The following is a 16,162-nucleotide window of genomic DNA, read 5'->3' on the forward strand; positions in this document are numbered from 1 at the left end:
TGGCAGGATGATCAAACTGAAGTAAGCTAAGCTAGACAACAGATGGTAAACCAATATATGATAAGGAAATGTCAGCTACTACTAAATAATCTTCAGGATGTAATAGAGAGTAACTTGGAAACTGCTTTAGCCCAGTGTCTTAGTTTGGGTTCCTATTGCTGTGATAAAGCACCATGACCAAAATCAAGTTCAGGAGGAAAGGGTTTATTTGGCTTACACTGTTCATCACTGAAGGAAATCAGAACAGGAACTCAAACATGGCAGGATCCTAGAGGGGGAAGCTGATAGAGAGGCCATGGAGGGGTGTTGCTTACTGGTTTGCTCCCCATGACTTGATCAGTCTGCTTCCTTACAGAACCCAGGACCACCAGACCGAGGATGGTGGTCCTGGCGTCTATATGCTGTAACCACCCACAATGGCCTGAGACCTCCCATATTGATGACTAATTAAGAAAATTCCCTACAGCTTTGCCTACAACCCCATCTGATAGAGGCATTTTCTTTTTCTTTCTTTTTTTTTTTTTTTTTTTTTTTCCGAGACAGGGTTTCTCTGTGTAGCTTTGGAGCCTATCCTGGCACTCGCTCTGGAGACCAGGCTGGCCTCGAACTCACAGAGATCTGCCTGCCTCTGTCTCCCTAGTGCTGGGATTAAAGGCGTGTGCCACCAACGCCCAGAGGCATTTTCTTAATTGAGGTTCCCTCCCTTCAGATGACTCTAGCTTATGTCAAGTTGACGTAAAACTAGCCAGCACAACTGTCAACTTGATGAACAAACACACCACCATTAAGCCACCATCTTTCCTTTCTTGTTGATCCCCAAGATCACACGTTAGTATAAACATCACAATATAAAACATTTTGCAAATATAAAAATCCCATGCTCTTACAAATTCAAACACTTACAAATGTCAGTCTCTTTTCAAATCCTTAGTTCCTTTAAAAATCGCATGTCTCTCAACTGTGGCCTCCTATAAAGTCAAAAACTAAATGAGAGGCATTCTTATTTCAAGAAGGAAGAACCAGAGCACAGTCACAATCTGAGCAAAGCAAAACAAAACTCTTAACAGTGTAAATAGTCCAGTGTCTAATGTCTGGGATCCACTCACCATCTTTTGGGATTTTTCAAAGGGCTTGGTTCGTTTCTCCATCTCCACTCTCTGTAGCACACACAACCTGTCTTCTAGGCTCCAGCTGGCTCCACTCCACTGCTGCTGCTGTTCTTGGTGGTCATCCCATGATATGGGCATCTCTAAAATATTGGTGTATTCTGTTACAAACTGGGCTGCAATTTTCCCAGTAACCTCTCACAGGCTCTGTTCAGGAACTCCAATCCTGCTACATAGTGCCAAGCCCCAGCAGTTCTCCATGACACATGCCTTCACAGCCAGTACCACCCAGTTAACTCTTACACTACCAAGTTTGCTGTCAGCATGAGGTACAACTTTGGCTGCCTCAAGCTGAAGCTGAGGAAATGCTTCCTAGGAGATTTTACCTCAAGGATGCTGGTCTCTTCTTAATCACCACCAATTTCTCAGTTAAAACTGACCAACGTCAATTGTCCCTGCAAAGCTAAGGTTTCACTTTAGCATGGTTCTGGTATCTTGTTAATTGCAGTTGATTCTTCAGTCATAGCTAACCAGAACCACTGTTTCTTAACTCAAAATATTCAATGGCTCCGACAGATACTTTGAGTGACTCTCAAACTTCTGTTTAGAACTCATCAAGCTAGACCTCCGCTGCATCCATTTCTCTCAACATTGTTTTCTCACCTTCCTGGCTCCCACAGAACAGCTTGTTGTTGTGTGCCTTTTCTGTCTTAGGTATGGCTACTTTGGCTGTGATCAAACACCATGACCAAAAAAGCAAGTCGGGAGGAAAGGGTTTATTTGGCTTACCTTTCAACATCGTAGTCCATCAATGAAGGAAGTCAAGACAGGAACTCAAGCAGGGCAGGAGTGTGGAGGCAGGAGCTGATGCAGAGGCCGTGGAGAGGTGCTTCTTACTGACTTTCTCGTGGCTTGCTCAGTCTGCTTTCTTATAGAATCCAGGACCACCAGCCCAGCTCTACTGACCCCCTGCCAAGGTTCAGTTCAGTTGACTCAACAGGTCTTAGGAAATTTCTAGTCTAAGAAGTATGGAACGGAGTTCGAACACCCGCTGTTTAGATCATGCTCTTTAGTCTTCCTTTGATCTTCTGCTATTCTCTAAAGTTTCCAGTTTTTAAATATACACAAAACAAAGGCAATTCTCTGAGTTTGAATGTCTCAGGGTCAAAAGTAGATAAGAGCTTGTCTCTGGGGACACTGTCAGCATCTTTGTGGACCTCTGGGAAACATGGCTAGAAGAATACCCAGAGTGATAAGAGTCAAAAAGGCTGATTTATGAGGCTTTAAATTCTAAGAAGAGAGAAGGGGAGTTGGTGCATGGTACTACATTCCTAGGTTAAAATCCTGTATGGATAAACCAAGGTGAGGGAAGGTGTAGAGAATTAATAGCTTTTTTAAGGTAGATCAAAGGTTAACTGAGGTTAGCACTTTCCCAAGTTGGTTGTGGGGGAATTTAGGGCACCCAATCTCCTTATCAGGAAAGACTAAGAATCAAACAAACTGGGATACTCCATCCCTATCTTGAAGGTCCAGGATGTGATCCATCTGAAGGACTCCTCTCCTGACCAAATGTCCTGCCAAATAGAAGATAATTGCAGGGAGCTGGCTTCTAAGTTCATCTCAGGGAATGAAGCAGAGATTAGACTTTGGGAATCAAGCTTATTGGCTGAATGACTAAATTTCTTACTGGAGATCCCAAGAGCAGGGGGAAGTGACCCAACATAGGAAATTGTACCCAATAATCTATATACTGCTGAATCTTGCACCAAAAGAGAGTGCTTATAGCTTCATAAGAGATTTGCTATAAGAACAGCCATATATAAAAGGTGGTGGGCCCAGAATCTTGCTACTGGGTTCATCTCCATCAGAACACATTCATTCTGGTTGGTCAACCTCCTGCTTTATCAGCTGAAATCTCACTGCATAATTCTTGCAGACTGCAGCATTTCCAAGTTTTTCATCTAATAAATACAGTATGTGGATATATCTCTGGGCAATGTGTGCTGTAGATCCTAAGCATCTGATGGTGACTAGAATAAAAATAAGAGTAAGATGATTAATGTTCTTATAATTCCCAAATTGATAAGAAGGTTCTACAAGCAGTTATTATTAAGGAATCTTTAACTGAATTAACAAAATAATTAGCTACCTTCTCTGGAGAAGAGAGCTGGAGTCTGGAATGGCTAACGGCACTTATCTGATTATATAAGATACCTATATTTATACCTAGCTGGGAACTGTTTCAGACACCTCTCAAGTGAGCTTGTACCTGATTACAGGGCATTTGTTATCCATAGCAAGGAGAGAAGTAATATAAAAATCTATAACAGTATGACATGATGTGGTTAAGTGTGTCTAAATATTATGATTTTGAGTTATCAAAAAAGAATGGTCGAGTTTAGAATGTTAGTTTTATCTGTTAGCCTTTGATTAATTGTGTTAATTTGGTTAATTTGTGTTTTGATGAAGCATTGTTGGGCAAAGGGTTTACCTGAATTAGTGGTGAGCATATGTAAGGCCAAAGTTGTAGTTAAAGTTGACCTAATAAGTCAAATTTATAATCAAGGCAATAATAAACCATCTTAGCTATGAGAGGGCAGAACCAATTTATCTCAGAATATAAATAGCAAGATTTTCATGTCAGGACAATTGTCAGAAATACATATAGAGAATGTCTGGTAGTGTACACATTGCAGGATCATGGGCAGAATTTTTACAATTAGTAATAAAACATTTTTAAAAAGCAGGCCAGCCCCAGGGCTATAGAGTTCAATACAGAAAAAAAAGGGAGGTGACATAGGGATGCAGAAATGAATCATGTTTGCTTCCTGCTGGCATGGGGACAAAGCTAGGGGTCTTGAAGGCTGGAATGTTGTGTAAATCCAGGAAGAGCAGGCTGTTTCATTTGTTGTCTGAGCTCTGTAAAATACGTAGGCATCTTTGGAGCAGTCTGTGCCAGGAGGATGCAGTAGGGCCCTCTGGAGTGAGAGCTGGAGGGGAGGGCCCAGGGCTATAGCAAAATGGCATGGCCATGGCCAGAGGAAGAGCAATCTGTAACAGTTTAAATGAGTATAAACTGGTCGAATAAGTATATATTAGTGGCAGAACATGAAGTTAAGGAATTTGAAAGAAGAAACTTTTCCTTAAGTGTATCTTTAGAATTTTTAAGCAGACAGTTTTGGCAGCTGAGAGAAGAACATTCCAGGCCAGGGAGAGAGGGAAGCCCCACTCCATGAAGTAGGCAGATGGAAAAGAAATTGTTGATAAATATTACTTATTTGTGTTTATTTTGACCTGTGATAATGTTGGTGGATCCAAATTGATCCCCTGAAGCTTATAAGAACCTTTCTTAGGAGGCAAAAATGTCAGATATATCAAGTTACTATTATTTGTAGTCTATGTTGAAATCATGTTTGTAGAAGAGGCAAGAAGACTCATTTTTTTGAGTCATAATAGAAGTTTGGAAACCTGAAAATAATTTTGGTTAAAAGTAGTAACATTTGTTTTATGTTTATTTGTTTAGAAGATCAGATGTAAGCATAGGGAACAGGTTCCCAAAAGCAGCTAAACTCTAGGGACAGGTCCTGGTCTCACTGTTAGGAGCCTTACAAACAGACCAAGCTACACAACTGTCGCACAGATATGGAGGACTTAGGTCAGTCCCATTCAGGCTCCCTAACTGTTGGTCCAGAGTCCACGAGCTCCCGTGTCCTCAGGTCAGCTTTCTCTATAAGTTTCTGGTCATGACCGTAACCCCACGGTTGGTACAATCCCTCCTCCCTTTCTTCAGAAGGACTCTTGGAGCTTGGTGAAGTGCTTGGTTGAGGATCTTTGCATCTGCTTCCATCAGTTACTGTATAGTTCAAATCTGTATGAAAATGTGAATAGTTATTATTGAGAATATATGTATTCATTCAGAGTATATAGCTACATCATAGCCATTTACAAATAAAAAAGATATTAAGAAAAGTTTGGATGTATATAAATTAAGATGTCTCCATCAAAATCAGCAGCATTTTTAAGTTTATATTTAAGAAATGAAAGGGAAAAATTAATCTTGAGCTTTCAGCTAACCAGAAAGCAGTCATTGTTACAACAGACTATAATATTAAACTTTGAACTTTTGGAATTTTAATATAATACTATCATAGAATGGGCCAGAACCAGTTTTCATCTTGATGCTTGTTTTATCATGTAACTAGTCATGCTTTTACTATATTGATAGTGACTTATAGATGTATTTTTCATATATTGAACTTTATATGTTTTCAGGCTGTGTCACTATCCATAACTTCTACTTCCAAAGTGGAAACAGAGTTGAAGGAAAGCAATTTAAAAATTGATGAAGAAAAATAGCTATTAACCTTTTTTATATTTATTTTTGTAGTCTCCCAAAATTAGAAATACTACAGTACTTCTTCACTATTGAATGGATGAGTTAGATAGTGACACCTACATTCAATGGAATGTCATTTAGTTAAAAAAAAAAGTAATCAACTAGTGAGCCACACAACAACGCGAATGAGTCTTTAATGAATTTTGTAAAATAAAAAGAAGCCAGTTTGCAAGTTTATGGCTGACTTTTTATAATGCATTAGATGTACAAGCTGAGAACCAGATGAGTGGTTACTGGTGTTGAAGGGTGAGGACAGGGTCTGAATACAAGGGGACAGGGTAGGGAATTTGAAGGCTAATAAAACAAAATGAATATATGGTAGGACATACACAAGTCTGTGCACATGGCAAAATGCATAGAACTCTGTATCCTTAAAAACTAAGTCAATCAGGATGAGGGCATGGAAGACAGGTTGTGTATGTTGTCCATGAAAATCTTCCCTATTGTGATTTAAATGTGAAATGTATCTCCACACACAGGCTCCTGTGTTTTAACATCCAGTCCCCAGCGGGTGATGCTGGCTTTCAAGTTTAGGAATCTTTGAGACATACTACGTACAACAAACAGGAGACATTGGGGGCAGGCCTTGATAATGACATCCACATCTGGTTCTGATTCATACCCTGTGTCCTGATCTGTCAGGATGTGGGACCTTTCACCTCACATGCCTCCCGCTATAGATGGAACTGTCCCAGCTGCTTTGCCTTCCCTACCATCGCAGACTTTATCTCCCAAAACTGTGAGCCAAATTAAGTATTTCTGCCTTTAACTTGCTTTGTCAGCCATTTGGTTACAGCAATGAGAAAGGTAATTAATGTAAACCCTGAAGGATGACAATAGTAAAGGAAAAGAAATGATCTGAATAACTGTCCAAGACTGTTTTTAGTAAGTACTATGGCTTAAAACAAATAGTTCACATTGTATGCTAGTGTGTAAATGTGTTCCTCATAGGCATATGGTTTTGCAATTCTAAAACTTTTCCACTTGTATATAAGGTTTAACAAAAGCATAAGCATTTGCAGATACTAAAGTGAAGCCTTATGACTGTTGGAGAGACAAGCTAGAAATAAGGAAAGTGTCAAGGCTACGTATGACTCATGATTTCATGATTACGATAGATAGATAGATAGATAGATAGATAGATAGATAGATAGATAGATACACAGATAGAAAAATATAGACAGATGATAAAGACAGATAGAAGATAGATAGATAGATAGATAGATAGATAGATAGATAGATAGATGAGAGATAGATAGATGATTGGTAGATAGATGTACACAAGTAATGAGACCAACATACATTTGTTTTACTTCTATTCATTAAGCATAACTAGAAATAGTAACTCTTTGGTAGAAACTATGCACATTACCCATCAACGTTTAGTAGAGTCAGGTTCCTTTTATGGCATGTCTAGCAGGCTGTCTGTGAAGCTATGACAATAAAGCCCAAATTGCCATGGAGACTTGAGTATATTAGAGATACCAGAAACATGGGATGATTGCCAAGGACAGCTGCAGCCACTGAGTGGAGCTGGGCCAAGAAAGAGGCCACATATGCCTGGAGCTATAGATCCAGAGCTACCTAAGCCTGTTGAAGTATGTTGGATGGTGTACCATGAGCCCTAGATGACAAAAGTGAAGCTATGGGGCTTAGTATCTGAACTCTGCTGGGTTTGTGTTACATTCTTCTGATCTTTCCTGCCAATGTTTCCATTTCTCCCCTTTGTAATGGGATTGTTTAACCCTGTATAATGAAAATATAAACCTGTTTTTCAATTGCATAGAGTTAAGAGATTGTGTTGAGTCTCTGAAGAGACTTTGGCCATTAGACTTTTGAATGGTGTTTGGACAATTAAAGACCACCAGCCAATGAGTGAGGGGGTTGGAAAAGGTTGGACTTGTGATGGCTAATCTCCGTTCACAAATTGACTAGGTATGGAATCACCTAGGTTTATCTGTTAAGACTATTTCCAAAGAGGTTTAACCAAGGAAGGTACACCTAAAGATGGGTGGCAAAAATGCCATGAACTGGGATCCTAGATGAATATCACATTTTAGAAGGATTAAGTGACTGAGCACCAGGTTTCATCTCTCTCTGCTTCGAGACAAATGGAACATTTCCCTGTTTTGAGGTGGCTATCACAACAAGTGACCAAAGACTTCCTCTCCTCTCTCTCCTCACTTCAGAGGTCCTGCAGGAGCACACAGTAACCATGAGTAATGAGAGGACAAAGGAGATCCTGACAGAAACATGCCCACCCCATGAATGAAAGGAGGACTGGACGGGTGTATGGAAGCCACAGCCCAGCAGAACAAAAGAGAAGTTGTGTAGAGACAGGGACAGGAAGTGTGCTTGTCCCTGTCTCTACACAACTTCTCTTTTTTTTTATTTTGATCATGTTTTCTCCTCCCCCAATTTCTCCCCCACTTCCCTACCCACTCAACTTTATGTTGCTTTCTCTCTCCTTCTCTCTCAAAAAAGACACAAAAGCAGAAATGAAAAAAAGCAGGAAACAACAAAAAAACCACAAAAACAAACATGCAAAAGATCAATAAGACAAAAAAAACAAAGAAAACAAAACAAAGAGTACACAAAAATGCTACTGAGTTCATTTAAGGTTGGCAGACTACCCCGGGCATGAATGGAACTTAGGCTGGAGTGTAGTTGATCAAAGTGCTCCCACCCCCACTCTGCATCCTGTGACAATCCCCTGGATAAAACTGATTTTCCTTTTTGCCAGTAGATATCAACTGTAGATAACTTCTTGACTGAGGTTGACACTATGTCCCCTTTCTCCTTTTAGGCTTGAACCTGTCCAGTTCTTGTGTGTGCTGCCTCAGTCTCTGTGTCTCACTTCCATTGTGTCTGGAAGACACTGTTTCCTTGGTGTCATCCATCACCTCTGGCTCCTACAGCCTTTCTGCCTTCTCTTCTATGTAGACATTGGAGTCTTGAGGGGAGGAGTTTGATGAAGACATCTCATTTAGAAGTGAGTGCTCCAAAGTCTCTTTCTCTGCACACTGTCCAGTTGTGTGTCACTGTGCTAGTTCCCATATACTGCAATATGAAACTTCTCTGATGAGGGTTGAATCACCCTTCCTAAAACTCAACTTCAAATGGATCAATGACTTCAACAAAAAGCCTGATGTCCTGAATATGATAAAAGAGAAGGTGGAAAATAGCCTTGAACTCACGACACAGAAAATGACTTTCTGAATAGGACATCAACAGCACAGGTAATAGAAACAATGATTAATAAATAGAACCTCATGAAATCAAAAAGCTTTTATGATATCATTCAGACAAAGTGGCAGCCTACATAATGGAAAAAGATCTTTACCAATTATACATCTGATAAAGGGTTAGTATTTAGAATATATACAAAACTAAAAAAAAAATGAAAACAAATGAACTAAGGGGAAAATAGGGTACAGAACTAAGCAGAGAGTTCTCAAAAGATGAAACACAAGTGACTGAATTAAAGAAATATTCAACATCCTTAGCCATCATGGAAATGCAAATTAAAACTACTTTGAGATTTCATTTTACCCCAGTCAAAATGGCTGGAACAATAAAACAAGTGGCAGAACATGCTGGTGAGGATGTGGGGAATTGGGAATACTTATTCATTGATGGTGAGACTAGAAATGGGTACAGCCACCACGGATATCAGTGTGGAAATCCCTCAAAAAGTTGAAAAATCAATCTATCTCAAGATTCATCTATACCATTCTTGAGTATATACCCAAAGGACCCTGCAGATTACTACTTTCTCATCCATGTTCATTGCTGCTTTATTCATAAGTAGCAGAAATTGGAAGCAGCCTAGATGCCCAACAACTGATGAATGAATAATGAAAATGAGGTGTGTTTACATAATGGGATATGATTGAGCTATTAAGAAAAATGAAATCAGGAGTTTTCAGGTCAATGACAATGCTAGAAAATAGTCATGATTAAGGCAACCCATACTCTAAAAGAAACGTATTATGGGTTTTCTCTTACACGTGATAGTAGCTTTTAGGTTTCAGTAAGTGTGATTCAGTCCAAATAGCCACAGGAGTTAGGTACCTAGTAAGAGGGCAGTGGGGAGAGGGCATCTTCCAAGGAAGGGGAAATCGAATACAGTGTCATGGAGAAATACAGACGAAACTAGAATAAGAGAACTAAATAGGGAGGAGGGTGGAAGAGAAAGGTAAAGGAGGGAATGAGGGGAGGGACAGCTAACACTAATGGTGCTTCTCATACCAGCAGGCTGCATGTCGAGGAAGTGCTGGAGATGGTGTCTTCTCCCTACTGTTTTTGGCTTCTTTGACTAACATCAAGTGTCTGTCGGTGTTCGGACTCAGTGTCTGGCTCTTCCATTCAATTTCATTGATCAATGTGAGAATCATTCCTTCTTTTCCAGGATCAACTGCCCATTTGTACTTCACCAGTAGGAGTCAGAATCCCCCACTCCAGACTAGTTTTCCCTTCTTTCAGGTGTGGCTTCTGGGATCAGGCTATCTATCTAGATTTGATCTCAGTGTCTGTCCTTTATTGGCTGAGGGATCCACGGCCTCAGTTTCCTTGTCTGTAAAAGGAAAGTGGTAATACCAGTCCTTTCACGGAGCTACCTTGAAGGGTGCAGCACCATCCCTTGGCTTTCCACAGTAAGTACAAACGCAAAATGCAGATCCCAATTAATCATCTAGGCAACACATGTTAACTACGAAGGCACTTTGTGACCATCAGTGGCTGGGAATTAAAAAAAAAATGCTGTAATAAAATAATGGATTCACTTAGTGCCAGTTTTGTCCAGGCTTAGCCAAGATGCGTGGTGATTTCTGTTGTCTTTTTAACTTTGCCAGCCCCAAACCCTGAGAACAGAATGGTGTCACGGGAGTGGGAGGTGCACGTGACTCCCGAGTCTCACAGATGCATTTTGCAGAACTCCCACCTCTCTGGAGCCTCATAGATACATTTTGGAGAACCTCAGCCTCATCCCCCTAAACCTCAAAGTCTGTCTCAGCTGAAGAGCAATGAGCCTCACCCAGCCCAGGTCCCCAAGTCCTGGTACTGTCATTCTGACAGAGCCCGCCCCCTTTTTTTTTACTGACTTCTGAAAACCCTGGTCGGTGAGCTTTCCCGATACTCAGATCATTCTAGGAAGAATTCTCATTTCACTTTTGATGAACTGTCCCTAATCATCTCTTCAAAGCCTCCCTGTTTCCAACCAACTTTCCCTAAGAGGAAGTAGAAATCAAATATCGAGTCCTGATTAACACAGCTAGGAAACTGTTTCCATTCTAGACGGACCTGAAATCCTGGTACTGCTTGCCTCTGGCATTTGAGATACAGCTATTTGGGTGAGTTGCGTGTGAATCAGGCTTTGACAACACCATCCTGGCTTCATCTCTGAGACAAGAGAAAAGATGAAAATAAATGTTTTTCCGCACTTTAGCATAGAAAATCCAGTCTGCGGTTTCCCTGGCACTGCCTACTCCACCACCGAGAACATCAAGCCACCGAGTCTGGTGGTGTTACAATTTTCCTTATTTGCTAACCTGATGTTCAAAGTAAAAACCCGTTTCCTTAGCGGCATTTGATTTTGAGTTTTACTGAAACTTGTGTGGTTAAGAACATTCTTCTAACTCGCAGATGCCTGACCTTTAAGTCAAAGGGAGAAAAACAAATCTCCCAGCTCAGTCTCTTCTCACTTCAGAAACAGCAAGCCAGAGTTACGCTTCTCACAGCTGTGCCCTGGGATCGAGGGATCCTTTCTCTGCTTCTCAGTTTCCAAGGAATGCTTGGTCTCCGGACCTTCGCTGTATGGCAGTTACCAGACAAAACAGTTCAAGGCTTGTCCTTGTGTTGTATGAGCTGAACTCACCCGCAATGGGCATGGAAAAGCAGCAGATGGGGTGGAGGCATCAGCAGCATTGTTTTATACTGTTTTCATTATTTCTTTGAAAATTCAATACAATGTGTTTTAATCATATCCTGCTCATCTCCTTTCACTCCTCCTAGATCCACCCCTACCCCCTCACCTCCTCCAAACCATGCCCTATTTTCGTTTTTGTTTTTATTTTAATTCACTGTGTCCAATTTGCAATGTCTATACACACACACACACACACACACACACACACACACACACACACACACGTACTGAAGCATCCATTGGACCTTAGTCCACCTAACAGGCACCACACCCTTAGGAAAATGACCCTTCCTCCCCCAGCAGCCATCAGCTATAAATAGCTCCTCAATAAGAGGTGTGGCTCCCACCGTCCCTCTGCTCCATGCTAAAATACTAACTGGCTTGAACTTGTTCAGGTCTTGTACAGGCAGCTACAGCTGCTGTGAACTCATGAGTATAGCAGTCCTGTCTTGTTTCTCTCTAGTTCTTCAGACTTCTGGCTCTTAATCTTTCTGCCTTCTCTTAATAGATGGTCCTTGAGCCTTAGTGGGTTGATGACATAAATGTCCCATTTATGGTTGAGCTTTCTGACTTTCATTTTCCGTACTTTGATCCGTTGTAAGATTCTGTGCTTAAAAATGACTTTTAGCCAGACCAGAATTAAATGAGACTGCTCATATCTCTCTAATATGCACATCAGTTAAGAGTCTTATAACCAAGTCTCAGGTGTTGAGACCACTGGTTAAAAGGAATAGGAACTTCAGGGTGAGGAGCTGAGTCATGGGGCATCTTCTTGGCTGTTACTTTCTCTGGGTTTGTGTTTTGTGCTGTCCTGATTCACCCCAGGTAGCCCTGAGTCATGAATTAAAAGAGAATTCAAGGAAACAGCCATGCTTCCAACAGTGTTATAACAAACTGCCTTTCCCTGATCCACTCATAAACCGATCATCACTGTCCTGATGTCATATAGACAGGATCACACTTGCAGGTGACATTGGAGTCTAGCCCCCTGGCTTAATTCCATCAATCTCCGTGTTTTAGACTAAGGAAACCAACTGTGGGGATTTCCTAGCTCCTAAACCAGAGTTTCCAGCATGTCATTTTCCAATTACTTAGCACTTTCTACTCTATTCATAGTCTCACAGTTAATAATTAAACAAAAAATGAGCTGAGCTCATTCACCCAGAATTCTTGATGTTCCCAACTCATGTTAATAAAAAAATGAATCAGGAGGCAAAACAAAGGTGTTCAGTAGTCACAACCCCTAAGGACGTTTCTCAAGGATATGGTTTCTAAAATTCCACCACCTCTCAGTGGCACCATCCTAAGTGTCTTAGTTATTTTTCCGTTATGTGAAAAGATACCATGACCAAGGCAACTTATAAAACAAAGCTGTACTTTTTGGTTTTGGTTTTTGTTTTCACTCTTTGGGAGACAGCTACCCAGCTCCCAAATAAACACCCAGAGACTTCTTCTTACTTATGAATGCCAAGCCTTAGCTTGGCTTGTTTCTAGCCAGCTTTTCTAACTTAAATTATCCCATTTATCTTTAGCTGCATGTTGCCTCTGGGCTTTTTAACCTTTCTTTATTCTATTTGTCTTTCTTTCCTTCTTACTCCATGGGTAGTTGTGTGGCTGGCTGTGTGGCTGTGTGGCTGGCTGTGTGGCTGTGTGGCTGGCTGTGTGGCTGGGTGACTGGCCCCTGGCATCCTCCTTTCCTTCTCCTATTCTCACTCCTCTCCCCCTTCCCTAGATTTCTTCTTCTATTTACTTTTTTCTGCCTTCTGGACCCACCTATTTCTCTCTCCTGCCTATTGGATGTTCAGCTCTTTAGTAGACCAATCAAGTGTTTTAGGCAGGTGCAGTAACACAGCTTTACAGAGTTAAACAAATGTAACACATCATTGCATCACTAAGCAAATATTCCACAGCATAAATGAATCTAACACATCTTAAGGTAACTTTCTACAATACAAAGCATTTAATTGGGGGCTATTGGGGGTTTCAGAAAGTTTGAATCATGGCAGGAAGCAGAGCAGCAGACAGGAAGATATGGCACTGGAGCAATAGCTTAGGATTTACATCTTGATCCACAAACTGAGACAAAGAACACAAACTGGGAATGGCATGAGCGTTTGAAACCTCAAAGTCTACCACCAGTTACAAACATCCTCTAACAAGGCCACACCTCCTTCTCCTTCCCAAACAGTTCTACCAACTGGGGACCAAGTATTCAAAGATATATAAGCCTATGGGGCCATTCTTACTCAAACTACCGAACTAGGGGTCAGGACTGTAACACTTGGATGGTTGGGGAATAGTTGCCCATAGTCAAGGACTCATAATCATGACTCTTATTTTTCCAGTGTTTTCAGTGCCTTGTATGGAATGCCCTCAATGAAGAAAAATAAATAAAATGCAGTATATTTGAAACTGTCACAGCAAATGCTTTGGAAGATTAATCATATAGCATTGATACGAAATAAGAGAAGGACGATTGGGAAGTTGGCTCACTGGGTAAAGGCACTTGCTGCAAATGCATAAAGACCTGAGGTCAGCTCCCTAATATCATGAAAAACAAAACAACATGTGTCCCATGACATGTACTTTGTATCCCTAGTGCTAAAGGGTGGGAACTAAGGATCTCTGGAGTAGTTAGCCTAATCTAAATAGCAAGCTGCAGATTCAGTGTGAGAGTCTCTCAAAAAACAAGATGTCACACAAAAGAGAAAAATACCCAATAGCATCAAGTTCTGACCTCTGCATGACCATGTGCAGGTGTGCACACCAGCATACATATGTGCATGTGTATACATACACACACACACACACACACACACACACACACACACACACAGGATGGACGGCATATTATGGTTCATAGATTTGGAAGACTCCTTAAAAATCCGTTTAGCAGTCAAACATGGTAGTGCACAATTTTAATCTCAGCACTCAGGAGGCAGAGGTAGATTGGATCTCTGTTAGTTCAAGCCTAGCCTGATCTACACAGGGAACTCAAGAGCAGTGATGCTACATAGTGAAACCCTGTATCAAAAGAAATCAATTAGCTTGTTGATCCTAGGGCTAAATGACTGGTCCCCACTACTTCCTCACTACAAGTAATTCTGGAAATGTATGCAAGTAATGAATGCTTGAGATGATGGGCATGTTACCGTGACTTAAGTATTACATACTATACATATACTATGCATGCATAAAATACTTACATCTGGCCTCCCTGGGCATCTGCACACATGTGACACACACACAAAAATCAAAAAATATATATCAATATTATATATATATATATATATATATATATATATCAATAACAAACATATCAATAATATATAATACATATCACATATATGCATGTATCAATAAATCACACTGTACCCAATAAATATTTATAGTTGCTTGCTATAGAATACAAAACATATGCATCATATGTATCAGAATAGCACATCATACTCCCTTAAATAGGCACAATTGCTAGGTGTCCATTTAAAATCTTTTAAATGATTTTTATTTTCTTTTTAGTTATATTTATAGGGATTATGTGTCCATAAGAGCAGGTGTCCACTGAGTTCAGAACATTGATGTTCTGAACTAAAGCCCCCCAACATGGATGCTCCTTATCCTGAGAAAGCACTCTTCTCTTTCTTCCTTCCTTCCTTTCTTTCTTTCTTTCTTTCTTTCTTTCTTTTTCTTTCTTGTTTTTTTCCTTTTGGCCTATATTCTTTTTTAAAAAAAAATCTTATTTTACATACCAATCCCAGTTCTCCCTCCTTCCCGTCCTCCCATTTCCCCCACCAACTCCCCATCCACTCCTCAGAGAGGGTGAGGCCTCCCATGGGGAATCATCAAAGTCTGGCACATCATTTGGGACAGGACCTAGGCCCTCCCCCATGTATCTAGGTTGAGAGAGTATCCCTACATAGGGAATTGGCTCCAAAAGCCCGTCCATGCACTAGGGAAAAATACTGGTTCTACTGCCAGAAGTCCCATAGATTGCCCAGGCCCCCCCAACTGACACCCACATTCAGGAGGCCTGGTTTCATCTTATCCAGGTTCCCCAGCTATCAGTCTGGAGTCCATGAGCTCCCACTTGCTCAGGTCAGCTGTTTCTGTGGGTCTCCCCAACATCTTCTTGACCCCTTTGCTCATCACTCCTCCCTCTCTGCAACTGGATTCCAGGAGTTCAGCTCAGTGTTTAGCTGTGGGTGTCTGCTTCTGCTTCCATCAGCTACTGGATGAAGGCTCTAGGATGGCATATAAGGCAGTTATCTATCTCATTATCAGAGAAGGGCAATTAAGTAGCCTCTCCATTATTGCTTGGATTGTTGGGGACATCCTTATAGATCTCTGGATATTTCCCTAGTGCCAGATTTCTCTTTAAACCTATAATGGCTATTATGGTATCTCTTTTCTTGCTTCCCTCTGTTTGCACTCCCACCAGCAATGGAGGAGTGTTCCCTTACTCCAGCATAAGCTTTCATTGGTGTTTTTGATCTTAGTCATTCTGACAGGTGTAAGACGGTATCTCAGAGTCATTTTGATTTGTATTTCCCTAATGGCTAAGGATGTTGAGCAACTCTTTACATGCCTTTCAGCCATTTGATATTTCTCAGTTGAGAATTCTCTATTTAGACCTGCACCCCATTTTTTAATTGGATTATTTGGTGTTTTGGTGTCTAATTTCTTGAGTTCTTTGTGTCAGATGTGGGTCTGGCAAAGATCTTGTCCCATTCTGTG

The sequence above is a fragment of the Cricetulus griseus genome (assembly GCF_003668045.3).
Source record: "Cricetulus griseus strain 17A/GY chromosome 1 unlocalized genomic scaffold, alternate assembly CriGri-PICRH-1.0 chr1_0, whole genome shotgun sequence".
NCBI classification, from domain to species: Eukaryota; Metazoa; Chordata; class Mammalia; order Rodentia; family Cricetidae; genus Cricetulus; species Cricetulus griseus.